Here is a 26,554-nt window from a genome sequence, read left to right on the forward strand (position 1 = left end):
TGTTAATGTTCTCATGCTATTTTTTAGATGAAGAAACACAAACCGAAAGAGTTTCAATATGTGTTGCTACTTCACACACATGCTGGAATTTCAACTCCCCCCTCAGGTTCTTTTTCCAGTCGTAGGTTTGAATTAGGTTTCCAACATTATAGCTTTAGTTGACCTGGGCCATTATTTAAGTATTTAAAATAATTCTTTAGATTAAAAAAAAAAAAATCTGTGGACCTAAATATCTACCATAGAGTTGTGAGAACTAAGGAGAAGTTATAAAGAGCTTAGCTAAAATTTACTTAGTTTATTATATGGCATTGTTATATTCTGTAATTATGATCATATTTGTAATTAAGGACTCTCCAGAATAAGACATGTATCATATAATTGTTGAGCAAGATTGTTACGTATTCAAATTATTCACTGTTCTCTTACAGGAAACATTCTTCCATCCTTACTACTTTTGACATTGACACTTGAGTATGCGTTATTTTTGCATCTGATATTTACCAAGTTTTTCTGTTTGCCATAAAGACGTTTTTCTCTCTACTTCCACATGTCTATATAAAATGTCCTTCTAAGTAATTGTAATGTAATAAAACTATACGGAGAGAGACTGATATGAGACCAAATGTGGTTTCCATGTGTGGGTCTCAATTATGTATCTTATGTATTTATATAATATTACACATGTTACCTGATCATCAAAGTCAAGTTATGGAAAATAAATAAAAGTAAAATTATTTTACTCACCAAGTGAGATGACTCCCATGAATCTCTTAGAGATTAAGTTTCAGTGTGAGCTCAGTCTCTACTCTTTGACTTCTGAACTGTGTGTCACTCACTGACACTCGCTATTGGTTTTACGAGACTTTTCGCTTGTGTCTTATCGTCCCCTAATCCAACAACTTCCCATAACACAGGGCCAATTTTTCGTATTCCACAGTGTTCCCCTATATTAAACTAACAGAATGTAAGTCACATAATATTTTTAAACTATAATTCTGAATGTAATGTAGTATACTGTAAGAAATCATTATGTTGAGAGAACATTAAGAAGTTCCGACTAAACTCATAATTTCATAAGACATAATAAAATATCTCTTCAGATATAAGTAAAGAAAAGGGTTTCCAGTGCTAGTTATTACACAAAAAGGAGTCTGACCAAGAGAGTCCACTTTTATGTCGCTATCATTTTTCCTTATGTGCCCGATGTCCGTTGGTTAGGGTTTTACCCGGTCTGATAGCAGCTGTAAGTAGAAACACTGGACATCGCCCCTGAATCCTTTAAGACAAGTTTTCTTTCTCAAATTTCTCAAGAAAATTGAAGTGTTAACTTAAAACTTTTTAGTATTTCTTTTAAGATAGAAAGAACCATGCCACGTGGAATTTTTTTTAATAAGAAGTCCCATGCTTGTGAATTATTATTTTTATTATTATTATTTAATTCTACCATTCTAAATAGGGGCATATTTCTAGGAAATTAAATGTTTGAGAAAAAAAAAATCAGAGATTTGACTCTCCATTAAAATATTAAGCATGGTATTGGGTAGTGAGTCATAGAAGCATATGTAAATAAGGGTAAACTAACATTTTGCTTCTAAGTGACTTACTCCAAACAAACCTTCTGGCAATTTACCTGATTTATTTCTATCATTAAACATGCTGCATGATAGTGAGTTTTATGACACTCAAATTGTTTTAGGATCAATTTTCTTTTTAGTTAACTTCATAATTAGGAAAGTGAGAAACCCAAATTTGCGGTCCGAGTGTCCATTTTTTAGCTTAAGATTGCTTTTAATGTTTTTGTTGAACTGTGATTCTCAGTTTTATAGTGTCTTAAAATAAATATAAAATACCAACACAAAAATCATATCAACAGAGAAAATGTCATACTTACTCTCTAGATTTGATTATAGTTGCTTTTTTTCTCCTCAGTAGAACTGTTTAAGTTCAAAGATTTAAATACATATATATAGTAATAAACTTTTGCTTTAATAAGATTTTTTCCCCTCCTAACTGAAACTAACATCTCTTCCAGAATACGTGTGCTTTCAAACCAACCAGTTCTCCTTAAATAAAAATATCCCTCCTATTATAATTGTATTTCTTTTCTATTGTAATTGTATTTCTTTTCTGATAGGTCGCTTCAATATTTAATTGATTCCTCTGCTTGCCACCCATTCTAATTTGTTTTTCTAGAAACTCTGGCTAAAGCTATACTTTCTGTTGCTCCTCTGTGGAATTCAGGTCCCAGTCCCAAACAGATCTTGGCAGAGAGCAAGAATGCCCTAGACAGAGCAATACCACTTATTCACTGGAGACTGTTCACCAACAAAGTTGTGTATTTGAGGCCCTTTCTTAGCTCCAATTTTTTAGTATTTCTCTCTTAATTCTGCTACTTGTACCTTGCAATATAGCAAACCTAGGCTTCTCTCACCATTATAAGTCCATGCTTTATTTACTGTGATCAACCTTAAAAAATAAACTAACAAAACCCTGGCTGAAGAACTAATTAATTATGTTTTGTCATGAACAGCATAGGTATAAACTATATCAAGGTATACCTCTAGACTGTGTCAAATAGAAGCAATTTAAATCTGCAGTACTGTATATGAAAGGAACAATCATAACTACAGAGTACAACTCTCTTCCAACAAAGTTTTATAGTCAGTATAAAAATAGTTTATTAGACACAACTGAGATTCCTGTATTCACTCTTATATTCTAATTTGGAACCAAATGTTATTTGAGCCATTTTTTTCTATTTTTTTTTTTCTAGGATCAACTCCCCAGGTTTGATTATCTCTTCTATCCTTGACTGCCTATAGAAATATGTCTCCTATGTTTCCTGCAATTTTATTTTAATTTATATATTCTTAGAGTATTCATCAATTTACTATGGAACCGATTATAAAATTCAGAAATAAGTCAACATAATATGCTTAATTGGTTTTCAACAAAATTGGAAAGGCAATTCACTAGAGAAAGGATAAGCTTCAATAATTTGTGCTGGTAAGATTATATTTCTCTATTGAAAAATGAACTTAGATCCATCCCTCATACCATTATAAAAATAAAAATTACAACTGGACTAAACCAAAAGCAAAGAAGTTTCCTGAATAAACTGAATGCTTCGAAAGTCAGCGTAGCAGAGGTGGGGGTTTAGGGGCCATGGTTTCAGGGGACATCTAAGTCAATTGGAATAATAAATTCTGTTGTTAAAATTTTAGAGAAAAAATAATAAAAAGTAACAAATTGCGATCATTGACCTAAATATAAAGCCTAAAACGCTAAAATTTCTAGAAGAAAATACAGGAGAAAATTGTTGTGGCCTGGGGTTAGGCAAAATTTTCCTAGAAACTGTAGATAGTGTTGTCCTTCTTTGGTTTTTTTCTAATGTATTGATAGCTATCGTTTCATATAAGTTTCTGGATTTTACATTGTTTTAATCTTGACATAAATTAGGTCATGTTCCTCCATCTTGACTGAAAGTAGAAGGCTTCTATCACAAATTCATTAAGCTAGTTAGACCCCCTTATCTTCAGAAGCTACAATTTTATTATAGCTGCCACTACCCCACTTTGCTTCCAAAACACTTACAGACAACGTAAGATGTGTTTAATATAAAATTGAAACAGAAAGTAAAAAACAAATCCTTATAAAACACAGACTTAGCATGTCTTTTATTGTCAAAAGATGAGGAAAATAGCATTGGAGAGCAGTCCTTCATATTATTTTGAGATTGTGATCAATTTGGGGAGTTTACTATATTTCATATGAAAATAAGCCGATTTTTTCAAATCACCTTCACTATTTGATTTATTCTTGTGACAAAATATATTGTGCCTCTGAAATGGCATCTGACTCATTGAACTAATTTGAGTTAATAGATTTTAAAATATTGAGCAATGGAATGCGATACTTTTGTCATGGTTACAATTGTTTCCACTAGAATTATATCTGTATATATACATGTATGTGTTTATGTATTTGTGAAATTGGTATTTTCTTAGAATACAGTGCTTTCGGTTCTGTTATTTACAGAGTTAGCCAAGTTTTATGTGAACAACTTTCTATAATGTGAAAAAATCTCTTGAATCTCTGAGGTCACATTTTCTGTTATTCCTAGTAATGACCATGTTTGCTTTGTCCCCCCGCCCCTCAGTACAACTTGCATAGTTACTTAGCTCTGTTTTCAAAGGACTACTCCATCAACTTTTACTGATTCCATTTTTTATTATTTTATTCAATTTTTGCTTTCATATATTTTTAATCATTTTCCCTAATTTTTGTATTAATTTTGTAACTATGGTAGGTAAAATTCTAAGACGGCCTCCAACACTTCTGCCCCACAGTGCACACATCCCTTCTTTCAGTTATTCAAACTTTAATCCAGATGTTGTGTGAAAGGATTTTGCAGATATAATTAGAGTCTCAAATCACTTGAACTGACCTAATCACAGGATTCCTTTAAATCTAGGCCCAGAGTTCAAAGACAGAGGAAATCAGAGATTCAAGGTGAGAAAGATGGAAAGGGTCACATGGCATGGACTGTGAATGGCTTCTAGGAGCTGATAGTAACCTCTGGCTGACATCTCTTAAGGAAACAGGACTTCAGTCCTACAACTACAAGAAATTGGATTCTGCCAACAACCTCAAGGAGCTTGGAATCACGTATTATTCCTAAAATTCTTCAGACAAGAACTCAGCCCATGGGACACTTTCATTTCACCTTTAAGACTGTAAGCAGAGAAACCAATCATACCTTACCAAACATCTGACTTACAGAAGCAGTGAGATAGTAAATTTACGTCATTTTAAGCTGCAAAGTTTGTTGGCTGTTTGTTACACAGCATTGGGAAATTAATGCAGTGGTTTCACAGGTTACTGAATGTAGTCATTACCATTATGGAAATAGAGGTGATAGACACCTGTACTGGGAAAGCTCTATCCTTCTCTCTGGATGTCTAGCTTTTTTTTTTTTTTTTTAACTCTTAAAAAAAAAAAAATTTTTTTTTTTATAAAATAAATGGACCTTATTATATTGTCGCACAGTGGTTAAGAGCTTGGCTACTAACCAAAATGTCAACAGTTGAGATCAACCTGGTGCTCCTTGGCAACTCCGCGGTGTAGTTCTACTCTGTCCTATGGGCTCACTATGATTTGGAATAGACTTGACGCAATGGGTTTGGTTTTTTGGTAAGGTCTGAAAATATCCTGGGATTTCTTTACAGAGGATTTTCAACTGTGCTAGCTGGCTTGACAAACCTCACTTGATTACATGACCAAGAGAAAACCAAACCCCAATCCCAACTTGCTTTGCTGTCTGAACTTCACATGAAACAAAGATTCCTTGCATAGATTTTAGTCTCAAGCAAAACTGCAGCTTTGTGTATGCAAAGAAAGGGCCCTGGGGAGTTCCTTTTGCTAATTATGTTTCAGACTTTCAATGCTTTCTTTTATTTTCTTTTCCTCACTGCACAGTATCTTTTGCCTTTAAATAAAAGCCTTATGTGGTTACACCATATGGATTCTGGTAAATACTCTCCAATAATCAAAATGGAGGAAACAATACAAGTGTGTTCATTTTCTTTTATGTTTAATAATAAAACTTTTATGGGTAGGAAATTTGATCAATGCTTGGACAATATTTGAACTTTGTGTTTTCTTCATTAGATTTATATGGCAAGATCCCTAAAAATTTAACATACCAATTTTATTCGCACTAGTTTGAATATACCTACATTGTTCTTCTATTTAAGGTATTTAAATGTTTATTTTCCAAAATTGTTATATTTTTTAAGTATTTAAACTTTTGCTAATTTATTTTTAATTTGTGGTTTTTGGTGTTTATTGAAATTATCTTTGTCAGAGAATGAGCATGAACAATTTTTGTAAATATTTTATTGGTACTGGAAAAGAGATGAATGTCCTGTTCCTAAGTATACCACTTACATGATCTCTGAAAATCATATCATTATTTTTAAAGTTTTTATCTTCTTTGTCAAGTACTAACAAACCATAGTAGTCAGTACGGTTATAAATTTTCAATTCATATTTTTGTCTTGTTTATTTTTTGTTGTTGTTGTTGGGTGCTGTCGAGTCAGTTCTGACTCATAGCAATCCCATGTACAACAGTATGAAACACTGCCCAGTCCTGTGTCATTCTCACAATCATTTTCATGTTTGAGCCCATTGCAGCAGCTACTGTGACAATTCATCCCGTTGGGGTCTTCTTCTTTTTCACTGACCTGCTTTACCAAGCATGATGTCCTTCTCCAGGACTGATCCTTCCTGATGATATGTCCAAAGTATTTGAGACTTAGCCTCCCATTCTTGCTTCTAAGGGGCATTCTGGCTGTATTTCTTCAAAACAGGTTTGTTTGTTCTTTTGGGAGTCCATGAATTATTCAATATTCTTCACCAACACCACAGTTCAAAGGTGTCAGTTCTTCTTCAGTTCTTTCCTTCCTACAGTTCCACTTTTTGTTCTCTAGGTGTTCTTTGCATGGGAGAAAGATGAGGCAGTCAGCTCCCGTAAAGTTTACAGTCTTGAATTTAGAGTTCTACTCTGTCCTGTAGTGTCCTTATAAATCATAATTACCAAAGACAATGGTGGTGGTGGTGAAGTGTTCTTTGTAGCCCCTGCTGGATCTTCAGCTTCAGCTTTCAGTCAACTATAATTAAACACATAGTATAAGCAAGATGCATCACATTTACCCACATGCCAGGGTAGAAACTAATTCCACAGCACAATTTAAATAGGAGGGAACTAGGGAATATTACTTAATTGGGTGCTCAAGGAAAGGAAATAAGTTTGGGGAATGTCTGGTCAGACTCTGCCAAAATTTTCACTTTTGGTCACTAACTAGGTGTTTCACCCTTTCTCTCACATATTGAAGCTAGTTCCCCAGTCCTATAGTGTTCACTCTGTGCAAAGTCTATGATCATTCATTGTCACATAGTTCTCTATATTAGGTCTGAATCAGCACCTTCAGATCCATAGAACAATGATCAGATAAGGTAATTTGTATGCCACTCCAAGCTCACTACATTGTGGTGAAACCAGGGTAGAATACGTTGAAGCACCCTCCCCTTTGGCTTGAGAAACCCACAGCTGTCACCAATTACTGGGGAGACTCTTAAGGCCACTTGCCTGGAATGAGAAATTTGTCATTTTTCATTTGGGATCTTGGCTCCACTATCTTGTCTTTTTTCTTGGTCTCATCTAAATGTCATTGTTAGGAGCCTTGATTCAGTTCCAACTCATAGCAACTCTGTGTACAACAGAACGAAGCACTGCCTGGTCCTGCACCATCCTTATGATTGTTGTTATGCTTGAGCCCATTGTTGCAGTCATGGTATCGATCCATCTGGTTGAGGGTCTTCTTTTTTTTGGTGACTCTCTGTTTTGTTGTCCTTTTCCAAGGATTGATTCCTCCTTACACAATGTCCAAAGTATGTGAGATTAATTCTCGATTGAATTTTTTCTTCAGTTCTTTCAGATTGAGAAATGCTGATCGTGTTTTTCCCCTTGGTTTTTCTAACTCCTAGTCTTTGCACATGTCATTATAATACTTTACTTTGTCTTCTCCAGCCATCCTTTGAAATCTTCTGTTCAGCTATTTTACTTCATCATTTCTTCTTCTTGCTTTAGCTACTTGATGTTCAAGAGCAAGTTTCAGCGTCCCTTCTGACATCCATTTTGGTCTTTATTTTTTTCCTGTCTTTTTAATGACCTCTTGCTTTCTTCGCATGTGATGTTCTCAAAATCATTCAATTTCTGCATTCTGTTTGGTCATTATTCTTTGGAATGGCCATATTTCATTAGAGTACTTTATTTTGTCTTCTGGAGCCACTCTGAAATCTTCTGTTCAGCTCTTTTACTTCATTATTTATTTATTTATTTCCATTTGTTTTGCTACTCTAAGTTCAAGAACAAATATCAGAGTCTTTCTGACATCCATTAGTCTGTTTTATTTATTTATTTTTCTTTCCTATCTTCTAATGACTTATTCATGTATGATATCCTTCATGTCATTACACCACTCGTCTGCTCTTTGGTCATTAGTGTTCAGTGCTTCAAACCTATTGTTGGGGTAGTCTCTAAATTCAGGTGGGATATATTTAAATTTGTACTTTGGTTCTTGTGAACTCATTTTAATTTTCTTCAGCTTCAACTTGAACTTGCATATAAGCAATTGACAGCCTGTTCTACAATCAGCTCCTGGTCTTATGCTGATGATATTGAGTTTCTCCACCCTCTCTTTCTATACATGTAGTCTATTTGATGCCTGCCTATTCCATCTGGTTAGACCCATGTATATAGTCACTGTTTGTTTTGTAGAAAAAAAAAAAAGATATTTGCAAGGAATAACTCTTTGGTCTTAAAAATTCCACCATGAAGTCTCTGCCATTATCTCTATCACAAAGGCCATATTTTCCAACTGCTGATCCTTCTTTCTTTTTTTCCATATTTCACATTCCAATCACATCATGATTGTAGGTTTGATCAATTTCAGACTGCAAAAGTTGTTAAAGATATTCAGTATCTTCATCTTTGACATTAGTGTTTGGTGATTTAATTTGAACAATTTTTATATTCACTGGACTTCCTCGTAGGCGTATGGATATTATCCTATCACTGACAGCGTTGTACTTCAGGATAGATCTTGACTCTTTTTGAAGGTGAATATAACGCCATTCCTCTTCAATTTGTCATTCCTGACATAGTAGACCATATGGTTGTCAGATTCAGAATGGTCAATTCTGTTTCATTTCAGCTCACTAATGCCTATGGTATCAATCTTTATGCATTGCATTTCATTTTTGACAGCTTCCAATTTTCCTACATTCATGCCCTTATTTTTTTTTTTATGTTCAACTCTCTGATAATTAGTAGATGTTTGCAGCTGTTTCTTCTCATTTTGAGCCATGCCACATCTGCAAATGAAGGTCCCAAAAACTCTAAAAAAACTCTACTCCATTAAAAAGTCAACCCCACTTTGAAGAGGCAACACTTCCCCAGTCGTATTTTGTGTGCCTTTTTTCGAACATGAGAGGCCTATCTTCTGGCACTATATCAGACAATATTCTGCTGCTGTTCATAAGGTTTTTCACTGGCCTTTGCTTTTTCAGAAGCTGATCATCAGGACCTTCTTCCTAGTCATAGTTTGGAAATCTGCTGAAACCTGCCCAACTTAGGTGACCCTGCTGGAATTTGAAAAAGCTGTTGCATAACTTTCAGCATCACAGCAACATGCAAGGCATCACACTATAACAAAGTGACAGGAGAATAGTGGAAAAGTATCAGTAGGAGCATCATATAATCTATTTTTCTAACCCAGAGAGTTCTGAGACTTTAGTTATATTTTATTATATTATTATACTTAAAAGCTAGTTTCAAAAGCATAATAGTGTGCTAAGAAATAAAAATAACATATATCTGTATGACATTTAGTTAAAATTTAAACATGGAAATTTTCATAAATAGGGTAATTATTCTTAGTACCAACCCACTGCCTATGAGTCCATTCCGACTCACAGCGACCCTATAGGACAGAGTAGAATTGCCCCATAGAGTTTCCAGGGAGTGCCTGGTAGATTCAAACTGCCCGTCATTTGGTTAGCATCCGTAGCGCTTAACCACTATGCCACCAGGGCTTCCATTCATAGTACGTATTCATGCATTTTAATAGATTTATTAGATATATTTGTTTCTGGTAACATGTTATTGCCATATGTCAGTATGACTTTATTCTTATTTTAGAAACTTTATTGAGGAATAACTTACATAAAATAAAATACATCTTTTAAAATCTATTTGATGAAATTTGACAGATGTACTCCCTTGTAAAACCATTTCCACAGTTGAGATACAGAACATTTACATCATTCTGAAAAGTTTCCTTGTGCACTTTTGCAATCTATTCCTTTCATACATTCTTCACTAGAGAAGGTCACCGATCATATTTCTGTAAGAGTTCATTTATAATAAGAATGTACTTTATGTCTGGAATCCTTTACTCAGTATGATTTTTAATATTTACCTATGCTGTTTTGTATATAAATGTAGTTAATTCCACCTTATCGCAGAATGGAATTCCATTGGATACATATACCGTGATTTGTTTATTCATTCATCTGTTGATAGACATTTGTGTTATTTTGAAGTTTTGGTTATTATGAATACAGTTGTTATGTATATTCATGTATAATTTTTAATGTGAAATATGTTTTCGTTTCTTTTTGGACAAAAACTGAGGAGTAGAATGGTTGAGTCATATTGTAGGTATATGTTTAGCCTTTTGAGAAAGAGCTAAAGTGTTTTTCAGAGTGATTATATCCTTTTACACTCCAACTGTCCAGGTGCATGAGATTGTCAGTAGCCCCACCCCTTTGCCAGCACTTGGCATTGTTAGAATTTTTAATTGTTTTCCCTATTCTGATGGATGTTTTGTGGTATCGCATTTTGATTTTAATTTGCATTCCTCTAATAACTAAAGATGTTGAGCATATTTATCTATACTTATTAGATATTTGTGTGTCTTTTTAAAAAACTGTTATCTTAGTCATGTAGTGCTGCTTTAACAGAAATCACAAGTGGATGGGTTTAACAAATGGTTTATTCCCGCACGTAATCTAGAAGTCCAAATTCAGGGTGTCAGCTCCAGGGGAACACTTTCTCTGCTGGCTCTGGATGAAGGTTCTTGTCATCAGTCTTTCCCTGGACTAGGCTTTCAGTGCAGGAACCCTGGGTCCCGAGGACGTGCTCTGCCCCTGGGGCTGCTCTCCTGGTGGTATGAGGTCCCCTCTCATCTCTGCTCACTTCTCTCCTTTATATCAGAAGACATTGACTCCAACTACAGCCTCATCTTGTGGATGAGCCCTGCTTCGTTACCATAACTGCCGCCTATCCTGTCCCATTAATATCAGAGGTAGGATTTACAACACACAGGAAAATCACATCAGATGGCAAAATGGTAGAAAATCGCACAATACTGGGAATCACGGCCCAGCCAAATCAATACATACATTTTTGGGGGACACAATTCAATCCATGACAGTCTTTATTCAAATGATTTGCCCACTGTTTTTTGAGTTGCTGATTTTATTCTTGGATTGTAAAAGTTCTGTTAGTTCAAGTGTGTCATAACGCTAATGATTTGAGAAGAAATTTTCTCAATGCTTCAGTAACATCTTTGTTCCTCAGACTGTATATCATAGGGTTAAACAATGGGGTCAAAATGGTGTAGAAAAGAGAGAGAAGTTTGTCTGTTTCTTCATATTGGTTGGATTTAGGTTTTAAATAGGTAATAGTAGCTGATCCATAGAATAAAACTACAACTATGAGGTGGGAAGAACAGGTGGAAAAGGCTTTGGTCTGTCCTGTGTTTGATGGCAACTTGAGGATGGTTGATATATAATTCTGTTATAGGACCCAAGTATCAACACAAAAGGAACAGTGACAAATACTACAGCAAATATATAGACCACCATCTCATTGACAAAGATGTCACCACAGGCCAGCTTGAGGATTGGGGGAATGTCACAGAAGAAGTGATTGATTTGGTTAGAACCACAAAAGGGCAGAGAGAATATCTGGCCTGTTTGCCCTATCTCAACAGGAATCCCACTGATCCAGGAGCCAGCCACTAGCTGGACACACATTTTTTGATTCATGACTACAGGATAGTGCAGAGGGTGACAAATGGCCACATAACGGTCATAGGCCATCACCGCCAGGAGAAGGCACTCTTTGGCTCCAAGCATAAGGACAAAGCACATTTGTGTAGCACAAGCAAAAAAAGAAATGTTTCCTTTCTGGGTCCAAAGATCCATGAGCATTCTAGGAAGAGTAACAGACACATAACAGATTTCTAGGAAGGAAAAATTGCTGAGAAAAAAATACATGGGGGTCTGAAGTGTGGGGTCTACTCTTGTTATTAGAATGATGATACCATTGCCCATCAGAATAATCATATAAATCACTAAGAAAGCTCCAAAAAGAAACCAATGGAATTTGGGAACATCAGAAAATCCTAAGAGAACAAATTCCATCATTGTACTGATATTGGTTTCCGTTACTTTTAATTTGTTGTCTATCTGTGGATTTGCTCTTCTTGGCTGCATTTTCCTTTTTGATAACTGAATTGTGACATGGGCATTGGCCTTTATAATTTCTGTTTCTTTCTGACACTTAAATTCTGTGATCCAGGGCAATCTGATGTGAAACCAGGAGCAATTAACTCACCTGCAGAGAAAATCAATTCAATCAATAAAATGAGTATACAACTGATTTATAATTCTAGATTTGCATTAAAATCATTCCTATAAGATCCATACATTTTTTATTAATCTTCCAGTATAAGAGGGGAGAACACAACTGAGACCTTTAATTCAGTTAAATTTAGAACCAAATCTAATCCCCTCCTTCTTTTAATTGAGGACTTCCGCAAACCACTTCACTTCTTTGAAAGTTTTCCCTATTTCCAAACATTATTCTTTCTTTCAATTTCACATGTATATTTGAAGGTTTTCTGTTTATTTTTGATCTTTGTTTACACATAGACTCCAGTCCCTCACACTGTATACTCAACCAGGACTCTGCTTTTCCTTTTGTTTGTGACTCAGGGAGTAAGGTTCTGCATGTTTGTTTTACATTTTTATGTGCCTGACTCACCTCTTTTAATGAATGTGTAAGCCACTGAGGCCAGGCATTCTATTTCACAACTTTCTCTATAACTACCTCCTATATGGCAATAGACCACAGGGTTTACAAGGAAAAGCTGGTGGATTCAAACTGCTGAACTTTTGGTTAACCGCCAGAACTCCTAACCATTATACCAACAGGGCTCCAATTTTATTTAACATTTATTAATGCATAACCTCGAGACATATAATCCATTTAACCCAACCCATTTTATTTCCTATTGTTCCATGATATCCATATTTTTCTTATTAGGGTTACAATGGAAGCATCATTGTCAAAATAAATCCCTACAACCACTTCCCATCCTCTTGCCATTCATTACCTCCAGCTATCTGAACAAGCCCTAGAGCATTGCCCTAATCATGATTTCTGGTCACTGGCAGCCCTGCTCTGTGGAGGGGAGAGATCAGGTCAGTGGAGCGAGAGGGGGTTTATTTGCTACATTCTGGAACCAATTTTCATGGTCTCAGGAGCAGACATACTAGCAGCCGCATGCACACTACTCACTACGCTGGAACTTTCAAAATATGCTCATTTTCGTCATCTCTATGGCTAACTTCTTAGTTCAGCCTATCCTCTTATTGCTGGGATGACTGTAATAGTCTTGTTCCAATACAATACATTGTGTACAGGAAAAAAACAGTGTGGATATTTAAGAGGTGTAAATTCCATTATTTTACTGCCATGCTAAAAGCACTTTCATGGATTCTCATTGTACTTGGAATAATCTGAATTTATTTCCAGGACTTGAAAACTGCTATGTAACTTGGCCCCTTCCTTTATTTCCGATATCATTGACTAAAACATCCCCCCCACAAAGCAATCAGTTCTTTAGGTTTTTAAGAATGCAAACCTCAAGGATCTTCTTTTGCTCTTTCATCTGCCTAGAATGTTCTTTACATAGTTTCTCCTTCTAACTATTTAGGACTCAGCTCAAATGTCACTTCTTCAGAGAAGTCTTCTCAGGATTATCCTAGAGATTGTATTGCTGTCGTTGGGTGCCGTGATGTCGATTGCAAATCATAGCAACCCCATGTGACAGATGGAAATGTCCCAAAGGTTTTTCTTGGCTGTAATCTTTCCGGAAGCAGATCATCAAGTCTTTCTCCAGTGGAGCTGCTGGGTGAATTTGAATTGCTGAACTTTCAGTTAGCAATGAAGGACTTAACTGTTGCCACCAGGGCTCCTTAAGGATTATATTGACGCTGTTGTTATATGCCACCAAATCAGTCCCTACTCATGGCAACCCTATGTACAACACAAAGAAACACTGCCTGGTCCTCAGCATCCTCATAACTGTTGTACTTGAGAGCATTGTTCCAGCCACTGTGTCAATCTGTCTCATTGAGCATCTTCCTGTCTTTCGCTGATGCTCTACTCTACCGAGCATGATGTCCTTCTCCAGAGACTGGTCCCTCCTGATAACCTGTCCAAAGTATGTAAGACAAAGTCTTTCCATCCTTGCCTCTAAGGAGCATTCTACCTGTACTTCTTCCAAGTCAGATTTGTTTGTTCTTTTGCAGTCCATTGTATATCCAATATTCTTTGCCAACACCATAAATCAAAGGTGTCAACTCTTCTTTAGTCTTGCTTATTCATCGTCAAGCTCTTGCACGCATATGAGGTGATTGAAAACACCATGCATGGTGTGGGCCAGGAGCTCTTTAGTCCATCAAGTGACCTCTTTGTTCTTTAACATTTTAAAGAGGTCTTTTGCATCAAATTTTCCCAATCCAAAACACCATTTGATTTCTTGACTGCTGCTTGCATGGGTGTTGATTGTAAATTCAGGATTATATTAGTACAATTGAATTATATTACTGCCAGCATAAATTGTTCCTTTATCATATTCTTATTCTTTTGTTTTAAAATAAGGTGTTTACATCCCCACTTCTCATTAGAGGCTAAAAAATTGAGACTCAAAGTTTTCACCTAAATTTTCAAGATTTTCACAAGTTCTGGATTTCAACTCTGTTACCAAGCTATTTCCACATCCCTAGGTGTGATAATGGAAAAACAATGAATTTTCCCAAACTTGTTAACATTTATTAATTATAACCAATCACTGCAATCTGATTATCTCTTGTTTTAAGATCCTTGTTTTATAACCTTGAAAATAGAATAGTGTCTAATGGAAAGGGGGTTTATAATTTTTAATTAATACATTAATTATTGATTATTTTTCTTTTCTTTTTTTTGAAGCCTGGAATGTTTTCTTCTCTCAGTCTACTGTTCACATTACCTCCTAAACCATTCCACCTTAGTACTTTATTTAATATATTTTATTCAAGACTTTTGTGTTTACTTAGTAAGCCAATGGGATGAAACTGACGCAAGTCTTGAAAAAAACACTGGGCTTGTAAAAAAGGACCATGAGCTTTAAGCTGGTATAAACCATTTTACATACCTAAGATATACCATTTTACTTAAAACAGTAGTACATCAGATCTCTTGTCTTTATTTTGGGAAAAAAAACAATAACTAGCTAATTACATAAGAATGTGAGTGAAGCACACAGGTTCTTTCGTAGATTATTGTGAAGGCAAAATGCATCTTTAGCAGTTACAGCCAGCTGAAAACCTCAACTCAGTTAACTGTCAGGTTGATCAACTTCTAGGAATATTTTTCCAATCAATGTAGTCCCTATTACAGTGAAAACTGTGACAGGCAGAATTCAAAGGGCCTGCCTTGTTTTCCAGGTCGCACAAGTTTTCTGCCTTCGGCAGGGCGCAGTCTTACCACTTTTCTATTGCTCTCTATTAATAATTCTACCTCATAATCGCCCGGTGAGTTTTCCTTCTCTGACATGTTTTGCCTTACATAGGTTCTGATTTTCAAAGATTTTACTATATAATTTCTGGCCTTTAAAATCTAACGCTATTTCACTGATGAGCTCTCGATTCTACTACATGATGATTCACATGTCTTTTATTACCTTGATGTTACATCCTGTGATTTCTTTTAATAAGAATATAGCACAAAGTTATGCCCCAACATGGTATGCTATTAAATTACATTAAAAGAAATTTCTATTAGAAAATGATATTGACCATGAAGCAGAAGAGGGTGATTAAAGTTGGTGATTGTGGTGAGAATGTAAAAAGCCAACTCTATAATTTCCTATTAAGATTCTAGTAAATCTCATTCTTATTTGTTGACTAAAAATTGACCTTATTGCTAAAAAACCCAACTTTCTTACATTTATATATTTTAATCATAATAATATTTGGGCATATTGCCTTATTTTAAGACAAAATAAAGTGTTCCTAGTGGAAATAAAAATAATGCATAAAACGTTTAGCAAATGTAGTTACGAGATATCTTATTCCTTCCATGTACATGGTCTGATTTTATTTGGGTAATGTATACCATAATAGAATAAGAACCAAAAATGTTGAACTAAATTTTTTTTTCATGAGCTTATAATTTGGAAGAAATAAGTGTTTCATATTTTCCCTAAAAGAAGGAGTGTTGTTCTCATATAAATGATTTCATTAATAAGGGCAATATTTTATTATCAGCATAGCAAAATGTGTTTAATTAATATTTATGAGTATATGATTTCTCACTTCTAGTTTCCTTAAGAGGTTATTTCTCAAAATGAGTAACTTTTAAAATTAATTATTATTATTGCCAGCAGTAGACCAATTATTGAGAATTATATGTATTTAAAACACTTGAAATGTATTTAATTCAGATAGAAATCTACAGCTGCAGCCTTAAGCAAAGAATACATCTTCAGACGAAGATGTATCATTATCTCAGGTGTCTGGAATTCTTTTACTAATATTGATCCTCAAATTAAATAATAGCCCTGAATTAAAATACAATACCAACATATTAATAATTTATATTTACCCTTTTTGGCCTTGCTGTAGTCACTTCTTTCTCTTTGATGGTGTTTTCACGTCTTTTTAAATACTTAAATTGTTTAAGATGTATTCTATTTTTTCAACAGGAATTCAACTTCCTTTTGAAATACCAAGTTCTCTTTATGTAGGAAATAGTCACTCATTCCCTATGTGGGTATCTCTTCTCCTGGGTCGTACCTAATTTGCTAACTAATTGCTCCTCTTTGCAATTAAATTTGGTGTATTGCTCCAAGCAACTTTTGGATGATAGACCAGACTTTCTCTGTAGCCTCTGTGTAGAATATTATTTCACACACTCTTTATTTCCAAAATACACTCAGAGCTCATGGATGGCCTGGAAAGAGAAATATTCCTAATCACCTTGTATTACCTGCAAGAAAGTGTTCAAATTTCTTATCTATTGCCTGCTTAACTTCCTTGCTTTATTCCTTATGATTCTTTTGAACAGGACTTTTGGAATCGTGTGTCATTAACATCATCTGGACATGTTCTGCTTATTTTCTTATCATTAATGGGTTTGGTTTTGCTTTGTACTGGTAGATATTTATGATCCTGAAATATCTTTATGGAAACCCTGGTGGTGTAATGGTTAAGAGCTATGGCTACTAACCAAAAGGACGGCAGTTCCAATCCAACAACTGCTCCTTGGAAACTCTAAGGGGTAGTTGAACCCTGTCCTGTAGGGTGGCTATGAGTCAGAATCTACTTGATGGCAACGTGTTTGGCTTTTTTTTTTTTTTGGAGTAACTTCTAGAAAACCAAAGTCAATTCTGGTTTGCAGAAAATAAGATTATTATATTATGATGTACTCTCAGACAAATGAGAACCCACAAATAGAAAAACCTTGGTTTAAAACAGTCATTATAAACAAGGGGAATTGGGAAACCCCGGTAGTGTAGTGGTTAAGTGCTAGGCTGCTAACCAAAGGGTTGGCGGTTCGAATCTGCCAGGCGCTCCTTGGAAACTCCATGAGGCAGCTCTACTCTGTCTTATAGGGTCGCTATGAGTTAGAATCAACTTGAAGCACTGAGTTTGGTTTTGTTTTTTTCAAAAACTAAATATTTTATATAAAAATAGGAAAACACAAAACTTCTCTTCCATTGCAACATTTAAGAATTTACTATTTCCCAAAATTCACTCCCCTGCATTTTTTTTGGGGGGGGGTGGGGTGAATTACGTTAAGCCTAAGTCTTGAATTTCTAACTCCATATGGTCACTTTGTGGGTGTGCTGGTGGTGTAGCAACTAAGAGCTCAGCTGGTAACCAAAAGGTTGGCATTTTGAATCCACCAGCAGCTACTTGGAAACCCTATGGGGCAGTTCTACTCTGTCCTTTAGGGTCTCTATGAGTTGCAATCGACTTGATGGCAAAGGGTTATGATTCTTTTACTTTTGATTACGTTTCACATCCATTATTAATTTGCTATTGTTTTTGTAACAGAGTCAATTTTCATGTCTGAGGCACTGCTTGTCTTCACTATGTCAGGAGGGTATTTCTGTAGCTCTGGCCGTCAGCATTTGTCCTTAGCCATGAAGGGGTACTCCTTCTCAATTCATTTACTATAATTACATTTGGAGGTGATAGGTATTCCCGAAGTGTCTGACTTTCAATCACTGGGAAAAAGCACCCTCTTGCTACAAGGCAGGGCTTCTCTGCTCAGGACTAAGCCCTGCTTAAGTTCTTACCTTCTTCTGCCAAGAATGGCCAGGAGAGGCTCAGAGGTTCCACAAGAACAAAGGCTTACAAGGGACAGAGTAAAGGGCTCAAGAAGGAGAGAGGGAGAGGGGTTTCCAACTACGCTAGCCTCCAGTCTCTCACTGAACAAACGATCCCCTAGGGCTTATAAAAGTTTTTAGGTGGGAAAAAGGCATTACCTTTATTCATTAGATGGGTGGAGATTTCTAGGAGAAGGGGAGAGATTATGAAAATCTAATGCGAGCGCAGTTAGAACTCAAGATGGACTTCCTCGCATAGGTCGGTCGCTGGAACCAAGATGGAGTCTGTCGCAAAGGCTGCCGGGATGTCGAACAGGACTTATCCTGGAATGTTGCACATGTTTGATGCCTCTGGATCTTAGTCGAAGCCCCAGCGAGGGGTCCGTGCTCACGTTTGTATCCTGTGGAAGGTCATTCATAGTCCACGTTGATCTTTACTGCTCATGCTCTGCACCTGGTGAGGCCTTGAAAAAGAACTCGGAAGGATTATCAGTGATTTATAGCTGGTCAAGCACATAGGACCTTGAAATGTAGCCCCTTATCTTGTCTACGCACCTAGTTTGTTAATCACAAGTAGTTATGGGGTGCCAGCAATAAAGTTATATGGTGGTCTGCACTTATGTTTAAGATTTAATTATAGCTGGTCAAGCACAGAGGGCCTTGAAATGTAGCCCTTATTTAATTCAGCCAGCCCCATCTCTTCCCTGTCTTACCCTTGCCCCTACTCTACTGCCAGGTATTAAACACTAATTGACAGAATAAGAACTTGTGTTATTTAAAAAAAAAAAAAAACACAGTGCCATCCAGTCGATTCCAACTAATAGCGACCCCACAGGACAGAGTAGAACTGCCCCATTGAGTTTCCAAGTTGCTCCTGGCAGATTCGAACTGCTGACCCTTTGGTTAGCAGCCTTAGCACTTAACCACTATGCCACCAGGGTTTTATTTTATGTAAAATAATGTGTTCCCATATTCACCACAGGCTTTAGGGCTAAGAGCCCTGGTGGCACAACAGTTAAGCTCTTGGTTGCTAACTGAAAAGTTGGTAGTTCGAACCAACCCAGGGACTCTTCAGGAGAAAAACCTGGCAGTCTGCTCCCATAAAGATTAGTGCCTAGAAACCCTATGGAGCAGTTCTTTTCTATCTCATGTGGTGGCTATGTGTCTTCTTTGATGACACCTAACAACAGTTAATGGACAGCAGGCGCCAATGGGAACCTTAGGACTGACTAACCTATTATGTAATACATCAAGTGTTGTTTAGTAAGACTGACTACCAGCCAACACTGATTCCTGTAGAATCCCATTTTTTTAAAACAGGAAAAGGATACCTAAATGTATCCTTTACATAGCAAGACTTTGAGGACAATGAGTAGACTATGACACAACCCAATATTCAGGAAATAGAAGGCGCACAATATATTTTCTCTTTCCCACACCTAATACCACTCCATCAATGGGAGAGATTCTGACAAAGAACTCCTTGCAGAAGCTGGAATATATTCTTATTACCAACTGAAGCTTTGCTAGTTTACAGAAAAGGAAAGGAAACAAGATACATTGTATGTAGTACATGCAATTGCTTTTTTTTTTTTTTTTACCACTTTCCTGCTACTTCATACACTGATTCCTGCTTTCAACCTTTATCACGATTAAAAATCTATTTTGTATGCTTGCCAAATTAATGGAGAAGTGGTGGTGCAACTCATTTATTTTTTAATCCACACTATTCACATTCCTAATGAGGGCAAATTTTGCACATAATGCTTATTGTCTGCCCATCATCTTTCTCCCATAGGGGAAGTGTGTGCACAACTGTTAAGAGTGTGGAATCTGGAGCTGAGTAAATAGATTCCAACTATATTTCACCGCCAGGTAGCTGCGTTCTAATGCAAATGACTTAAAATTTCCATGTCAGTTTCTTATTTAAATTGTGGTTAATAAAATGGTATCAATTTCATAAGAATTGAGTGTATTATTCACTAAGAAAGCACTTAAGAGCAGTACCTGACAAGTAATAATCATTTTATAAGTATATTTGTTATTGCTCCTTACTTTGTTGTTTAGACTTTTATTGAATTTAGTGGCCATATTTGTTAACTTTTATTCATTAAATATAAAAACTTATGGTACTGTATGTATGATAAAAATATATACAGTCCACCTGCACTACCCCCACATGTCTGTCAGTTTGTCGTACTGTGGGGGCTCGTGTTTGCTGTGATACAGGAATCTATGCCTGTATTCGGATACCAGCAGGATTATACATGGCGGACACGTTTCAGCTAAGCTTCCAGAGTAAGACAGGCTAGGAGGAAGAGCCCAGTAGTCTACTTCCGAAAAGAATTAGCCAGTGAAAACCTTATGAATAGCAGCGGAACACTGATATAGTGCCAGAAGATGAGCCCCCTAGGCTGGAAGACACTCAAAGACAACAGGGGGAGAGCTGCATTAATAATTACTGGAGATTGGAATGCAAAAGTTGGAAACAAAGAAGAAGTATCAATTGCTCATAGGCAAGTTCAAGTTAAAACTGAAGAAAATTAGAACAAGTCCACGAGGCCCAAAGTATGACCTCCAGTATAACCCAGCTGAATTTAGAGATCACTCAAGAATAGATTTGATGTGTCAAACACTAATGTCTGAAGACCAGACAAGTTGTGGAATGATATCAAGGACATCATACGAGAAGAAAGCAAGAGGTCCATAAAAAGGAAGAAAAGACCGAAATGGATGTCAGAAGAGACTCTGAAACTTGCTCTTCAACACGGAGTAAAGCCAAAAAAAAAAAAAACAGTTTCCATTGAGTCAATTCGGACTCATACTGATCATATAGGACAGACTAGAACTTCCTCATAGGGTTTCCAAGAAGAGCCTGGTGGATTTGAACCACTGATCTCTGGTAACAGCTGTAACACTTAACCACTACGACACTAGGGTTTCCTGAATATATAATAGCTAACTTTTTTTTTTTTAAAGCTAAAGAAAGAGATGATGAAGTAAAACAACTGAACAGAATATTTCAAAGCATAGCTTGAGAGGACAAAGTAAAGTATTATAATGACATGGGCAAAGAGCTGGAGAAAGAAAACCAAAACAGAAGAACATGTTTGGCACTTCTCAAGCTGAAAGAGCTGAAGAAAAATTTCAAGCCTCGAGTTTCAATAGTGAAGGATTCTGTGGGAAAAAATAGTAAAGGGTGCAAGAAGCAACAAAAAAAGATGGAAGGAATACACAGAGTCATTATACCAAAAAGAATTGGTGGACATTCAATCATTCAAGAGGTAGCATATGATCAGGAACCATTTGTACTGAAGGAAGAAGTCCAAGCTGCAGTGAAGGAATTGGAGAAAAACAAGGCTCCAGGAACTGATGAAATATCATTGGAGACGTTTCAACAAATGGCTGCAGCCCTGGAAGTTCTCACTCGTCTATGTCAAGAAACTTGAATGACGGCTACCTGGCCAACCAAGTGAAAGAAATGCGTATTTATCCCTATTCCCAAGAAAGGTGATCCAACTGAATGCAGAAATTATGGAACAATATCATTCATATCGCGTGCAAGTAAAATTTTCTGAAAGTCATTCAAAAGAGGCTGCAGCAGAATACTGACAGAGAGTTGCCATAAATTCCGCCTAGATTCAGAAGAAGATGTGGAACTGGGGATATCATTGCTGATGTCAGATGGATCTTGGCTGAAATCAGAGAATACCAGTAAGATGTTTACCTGTGTTTAATTGACAATGCAAAGGCATTCAACTATGTGGATCATAACAAATTATGGATAATATTGCAAAGAATGGGAATTCCAGGACACGTAATTGTGCCCATGAGGAACCTTTACATAGAACAAGAGGCAGTTGTTTGAACAGAACAAAGTGATGCTGTGTGGTTTAAAGACAGAAATGGTGTGCATCAGGGTTGCATCCTTTCACAATACCTATTCAATCTGTATACTGAGCAAATCATCTGAAAAGCTGTACTATATGAACAAGAATGGGGCATCAGGATTGGAGGAAGACTCATTAACAGCCTGCTTTTTGCAGATGACACAACCTTGCTTGCTGAAAATGAAGAGGACTTGAAGCACTTACTGATGAACATCAAAGACCACAGCCTACACTATGGATTGCATCTCAACATAAAGGAAACAAAAATCCCCACAACTGGACCAATAAGCAACAGCATAATAAATGGAGAAAAGATTGAAGTTGCCAAGGGTTTCATTTTACTTGGATCCACAATCAACACCCATGGAAGCAGCAGTCAAGAAATCAAAAGATGCATTACATTGGGCAAATTTGCTGCAAAAGGCCTCTTTAAAGTGTTTAAAAGCAAAGATTTCACCTTGAAGACTATGGTGCACCTGACCCAAGGCATGGTATTTTCAGTCTCATCATAGGCATGTGAAAGCTGGACAGTGAAAAAGGAAGACAGAGGAAGAATTGACGCCTTTGAATTGCAGTGCTGGCAAAGAATATTGAATATATCATGGACTGCCAAAAGGATGAACAAACCTGTCTTGGAAGAAGTACGACCAGAATGCTCCTTAGAAGCAAGGATGGTGAGACTACATCTTACATATTTTGGGCATGTTGTCAGGGGAGATCAGTCCCTGGAGAAGGACATCAAGGTTGGTAAAGTACAGTGTCAACAAAAAAGAGGAAGATCCTCAACGAGATGGATTGACACAGTGGCTGCAACAATGGGCTCAAGCATAATGATTGTGGGCATGGCACAGGACCAGGCAGTATTTGGTTCTTTTGTACATACGGTCACTATGAGTCAGAACTGACTGGACAGCACCTAACAATAACAACAAACTGGGCTACCCACCACCCATGTTATGAAATGATTTAGTTGTTTTATATTGTCACTTACATGTTATAAAATATCAGCATGTATAAAAATAAAGTTATACATAAATATCAGATATGATATGTAATCAAAATAGTAGATAACAAAATATCAAAATGCAAATTCAAAGTTTGTTTTCATGATCATGAAGACATTAACAATTATAAGAAATCATAATGATTTTAAGAAAACTATATTTTTTTCTAATAATTTCATGTTTAATTATGGTTTGCATTTAATCTCCACGGAACTAATCTTGGTTTAAGGAATGCAGAGCAGTGTCACTGTTCTTTGGCCTTTGTAAAGCATTTATACATTAGGCATTAAATAATTATTTCCACCCAAGGAGTTCTTGTCTCTGCCCATTTATTATTATCTATAACATAAAAAAAAAATAAAATTTTTATTTTTTTTAAACATGGTTTTAAAATATTACTGCTTATTTCAATTTATCTTAGCTTTCATCATGATTTAGTTTTCAAAAAATCTCTTGGCTATTTGGTCTTGTTTGGTTTTACATATAGTGAAACTTGTGAGGCCCGGAACTCAATGGGATAGCCTTACTTTTCCACATCTCAAAAGCTTTCCACCTTTGACAGTGTGTTTACCACTTTTCTATTGCTCTCTATTAAGAATCCGATCTCAAAAAAACCCAGTGAGTTTATTTCTTTGACAGGTTTCTACCTTACGTAGGTTCTGGCTTTTACAGATTTCATTACAACAAATTAGGGAAAATTCTGAGCAGTCACCTCAAAGTTAGCAATGCTATTTTTATGGGAATCGATCCAAAATTATAATTTTTAAAGAATTATTATTTTTATGCTTCTTCACATATTTAAGCAAACTTGGCAAATTTTTGTGGTTGTCTATTAAATTAGGTTCTACTTATTTTTCCTGGTTACTGTATACTAGATAGAGAATATATACAAAGAATAAGAATAGCTAGAGGGAAATGAAAAGAAGATAAATAAGTGTATTGTTTAAAATGATGTGAATACTACAGTTGAAGATTAGAGTTTGGGTCGTGGAATTGAAGCCATAGATTCCACTCACCTCAGAAAACCCTCTGGCATGAACTTGGACCACTTAACAGACAGCTAGAGAAAATAAGAATCTATAGAAGATGATATGGAAAACTCTAGATAGATCTGAAATTTATGCCTGGCACAAATCTGACTCTCAAGATGTTGTTAAGGACATTGAATTCTAGTTGATGTGGCATGAATCGCAATGCATGATATTGGTCAAAGATGTTGCTCACAAGATGGTCCTGGATGGAGTAGGACCCACAGAGATCTGACTCCTCGTTCTCAGAGCAATTGAGGAAACAACAGAAACCACTGAGGGCCAGACAGCCAACCAATATTACCAGAAAGAGGGTTAGGCTAGGAGATAGAGTAAAAACTTGCTGCAAAAATCAGTGACCAGCCAGGAAAAAAAAAAAAAAAAAATATATATATATATATATACATATACACACACACACACATACACAGGTATATATATATGGAACAAATAAGTATTTTTATTTTTAGTGCTTCTAAAATCAATTGCTTAGTTTACATTTAGAATTGAATTTGTCCTTGCTGCCAGCAAAGAGATTACAAATGCCCCTAAAGCATTGTTTTGGGTAAGGAAGATTAAAGAACCTCTACATATGGTTGGGTTACATATGGTTAAGCTCTTTGATTGGCCTGACTTTTGGTATGATTTTGTTTTGTTTATTTTTAAATATGTTGTCATTACTATTAATAATGAGTCAGTAGGTGTCAGGAAGATCATATCATTTTTCACTGGATTGAAAAAAATTAATTGTTGCTAATCAAGAACATTCTAAGACTTGCTTTCGATGCACCTGTGAAGTAAGATTACCTAGAGTGCAGCCTTCATGTGATGCATTTAACAAAGTGACTGATACTTGTACATGGATGGTGTCATACCTAACACTCTTCTACCAGAGCCTTGTAGTTCAGTTACCTTCCTGTAATGCAATGTATTTTCTAGAAAATACTCAAATTCCATTTTTATACATGTTTTATACAGTAGGATTTTCAAAAGAAGTTTGTTATTTTTATGCCCTGTTTCTATCTGTGCATCAAAAACCAGCTAATCTTATATATGTGAAGGTCATTAAATGCAATATAGTGACAGAATCTTCAATATATAATGTTCTTTGATTTTTTTTGTGAAAACCACATATGCAAATTTAGCATCTGCCCAGCTACCAGTATCTTCCTGGATATTGAATCAATATAGATCCTGGAGTAGATGCTTTTGGTAACAGCCTCTTGATAATTACCTTAGACCAGAATGGCAGGGAAAAAATATATATATAAATATTTATTAGTTGTCTGTGTGCTCATTCAGAATTTATTCTCTTGGGACCTGATTATAATCTTTGTTTAATCAGCCCTCCACTTAAAAGAAGTACAAAGTTAATACAATCATGCACCACATAACACCTGTTTGGGTAACATCCGATCACATATATGTCCGTGGTCCCATAGGCTGTGTTAGAGTTCAGAAATTTCAAGTGAAGAGTGGGATTCATGGACATAACTGGAGTCAGTGAACACAAAGCTTTCTGCATGCAACTCATGTATCTCATGTCTATAGTATAAAAAATGTGCTGCCAAGGGTAGAGTGGTACAGACCATATAACCTATAGTATATATGTGTTGATAGTTATAATAAACACCCATATTATTGGCTTCTGTATATACTGCACTATACTTTCTATCGTCCCTGGGTTGTGATCATCTGACTTCCCTATAGCCCATGGTTAAGAACCAATCCTCATAAAGTCTACTTGTTAAAAACTCCGGGTACATACAATGGTTAGTAATAACAAATGAGTGTTGTTTTGCAACACACATCAAAACATTATTATTATTATTTCTACTATATTGTCATGTTTAGTAGCCCCAGTGGCCCAGTGGTTCAATGCTATGGCTGTTAACCAAAAGGTCAGCAGTTCAAATCCACCAGCCACTCTTGGAAAACCTATAAGCAGTTCTACTCTGTTCTATAGGGTCCCTATGAGTCAGAATAGATACAATGGCAACGACTTTGGGTTTTTCTTAATTATGGTAAACATTATTATTATTACTCTATTAACAGGTTATTATAATTCATAAGTGATTGCGGCCGTACATCAGGAGGAAACTACTTGAATTTCCACTATGTCATGGAACAAGGAATATCATTGCTGATGTCAGATGAGTCTTGTCTGAAAGCAGAGGATACCAGAAAGATATTGGGATTTTTTGGCTATACAAGGGCATTCATCTGTGTGGATCATATCAGATTATGGATAACATTCTAAAGAACTGGACTTCCAGAACACAACTGTCCTCATGTGGAACTTGTACATACACCAAAAGGCAGTCATTCGAACACAACAA

The 26,554-nt window shown here is 36.1% G+C and overlaps 1 pseudogene; it reads right to left on the reverse strand.

The window, feature by feature from the left end:
* Positions 1–11,005: 11,005 nt before the first annotated feature.
* Positions 11,006–13,201, reverse strand: LOC100671144 (olfactory receptor 10AG1-like; annotated as a pseudogene).
* Positions 13,202–26,554: the final 13,353 nt, after the last annotated feature.

The sequence above is a fragment of the Loxodonta africana genome, chromosome 7 (genome assembly GCF_030014295.1).
Source record: "Loxodonta africana isolate mLoxAfr1 chromosome 7, mLoxAfr1.hap2, whole genome shotgun sequence".
NCBI classification, from domain to species: domain Eukaryota; kingdom Metazoa; phylum Chordata; class Mammalia; order Proboscidea; family Elephantidae; genus Loxodonta; species Loxodonta africana.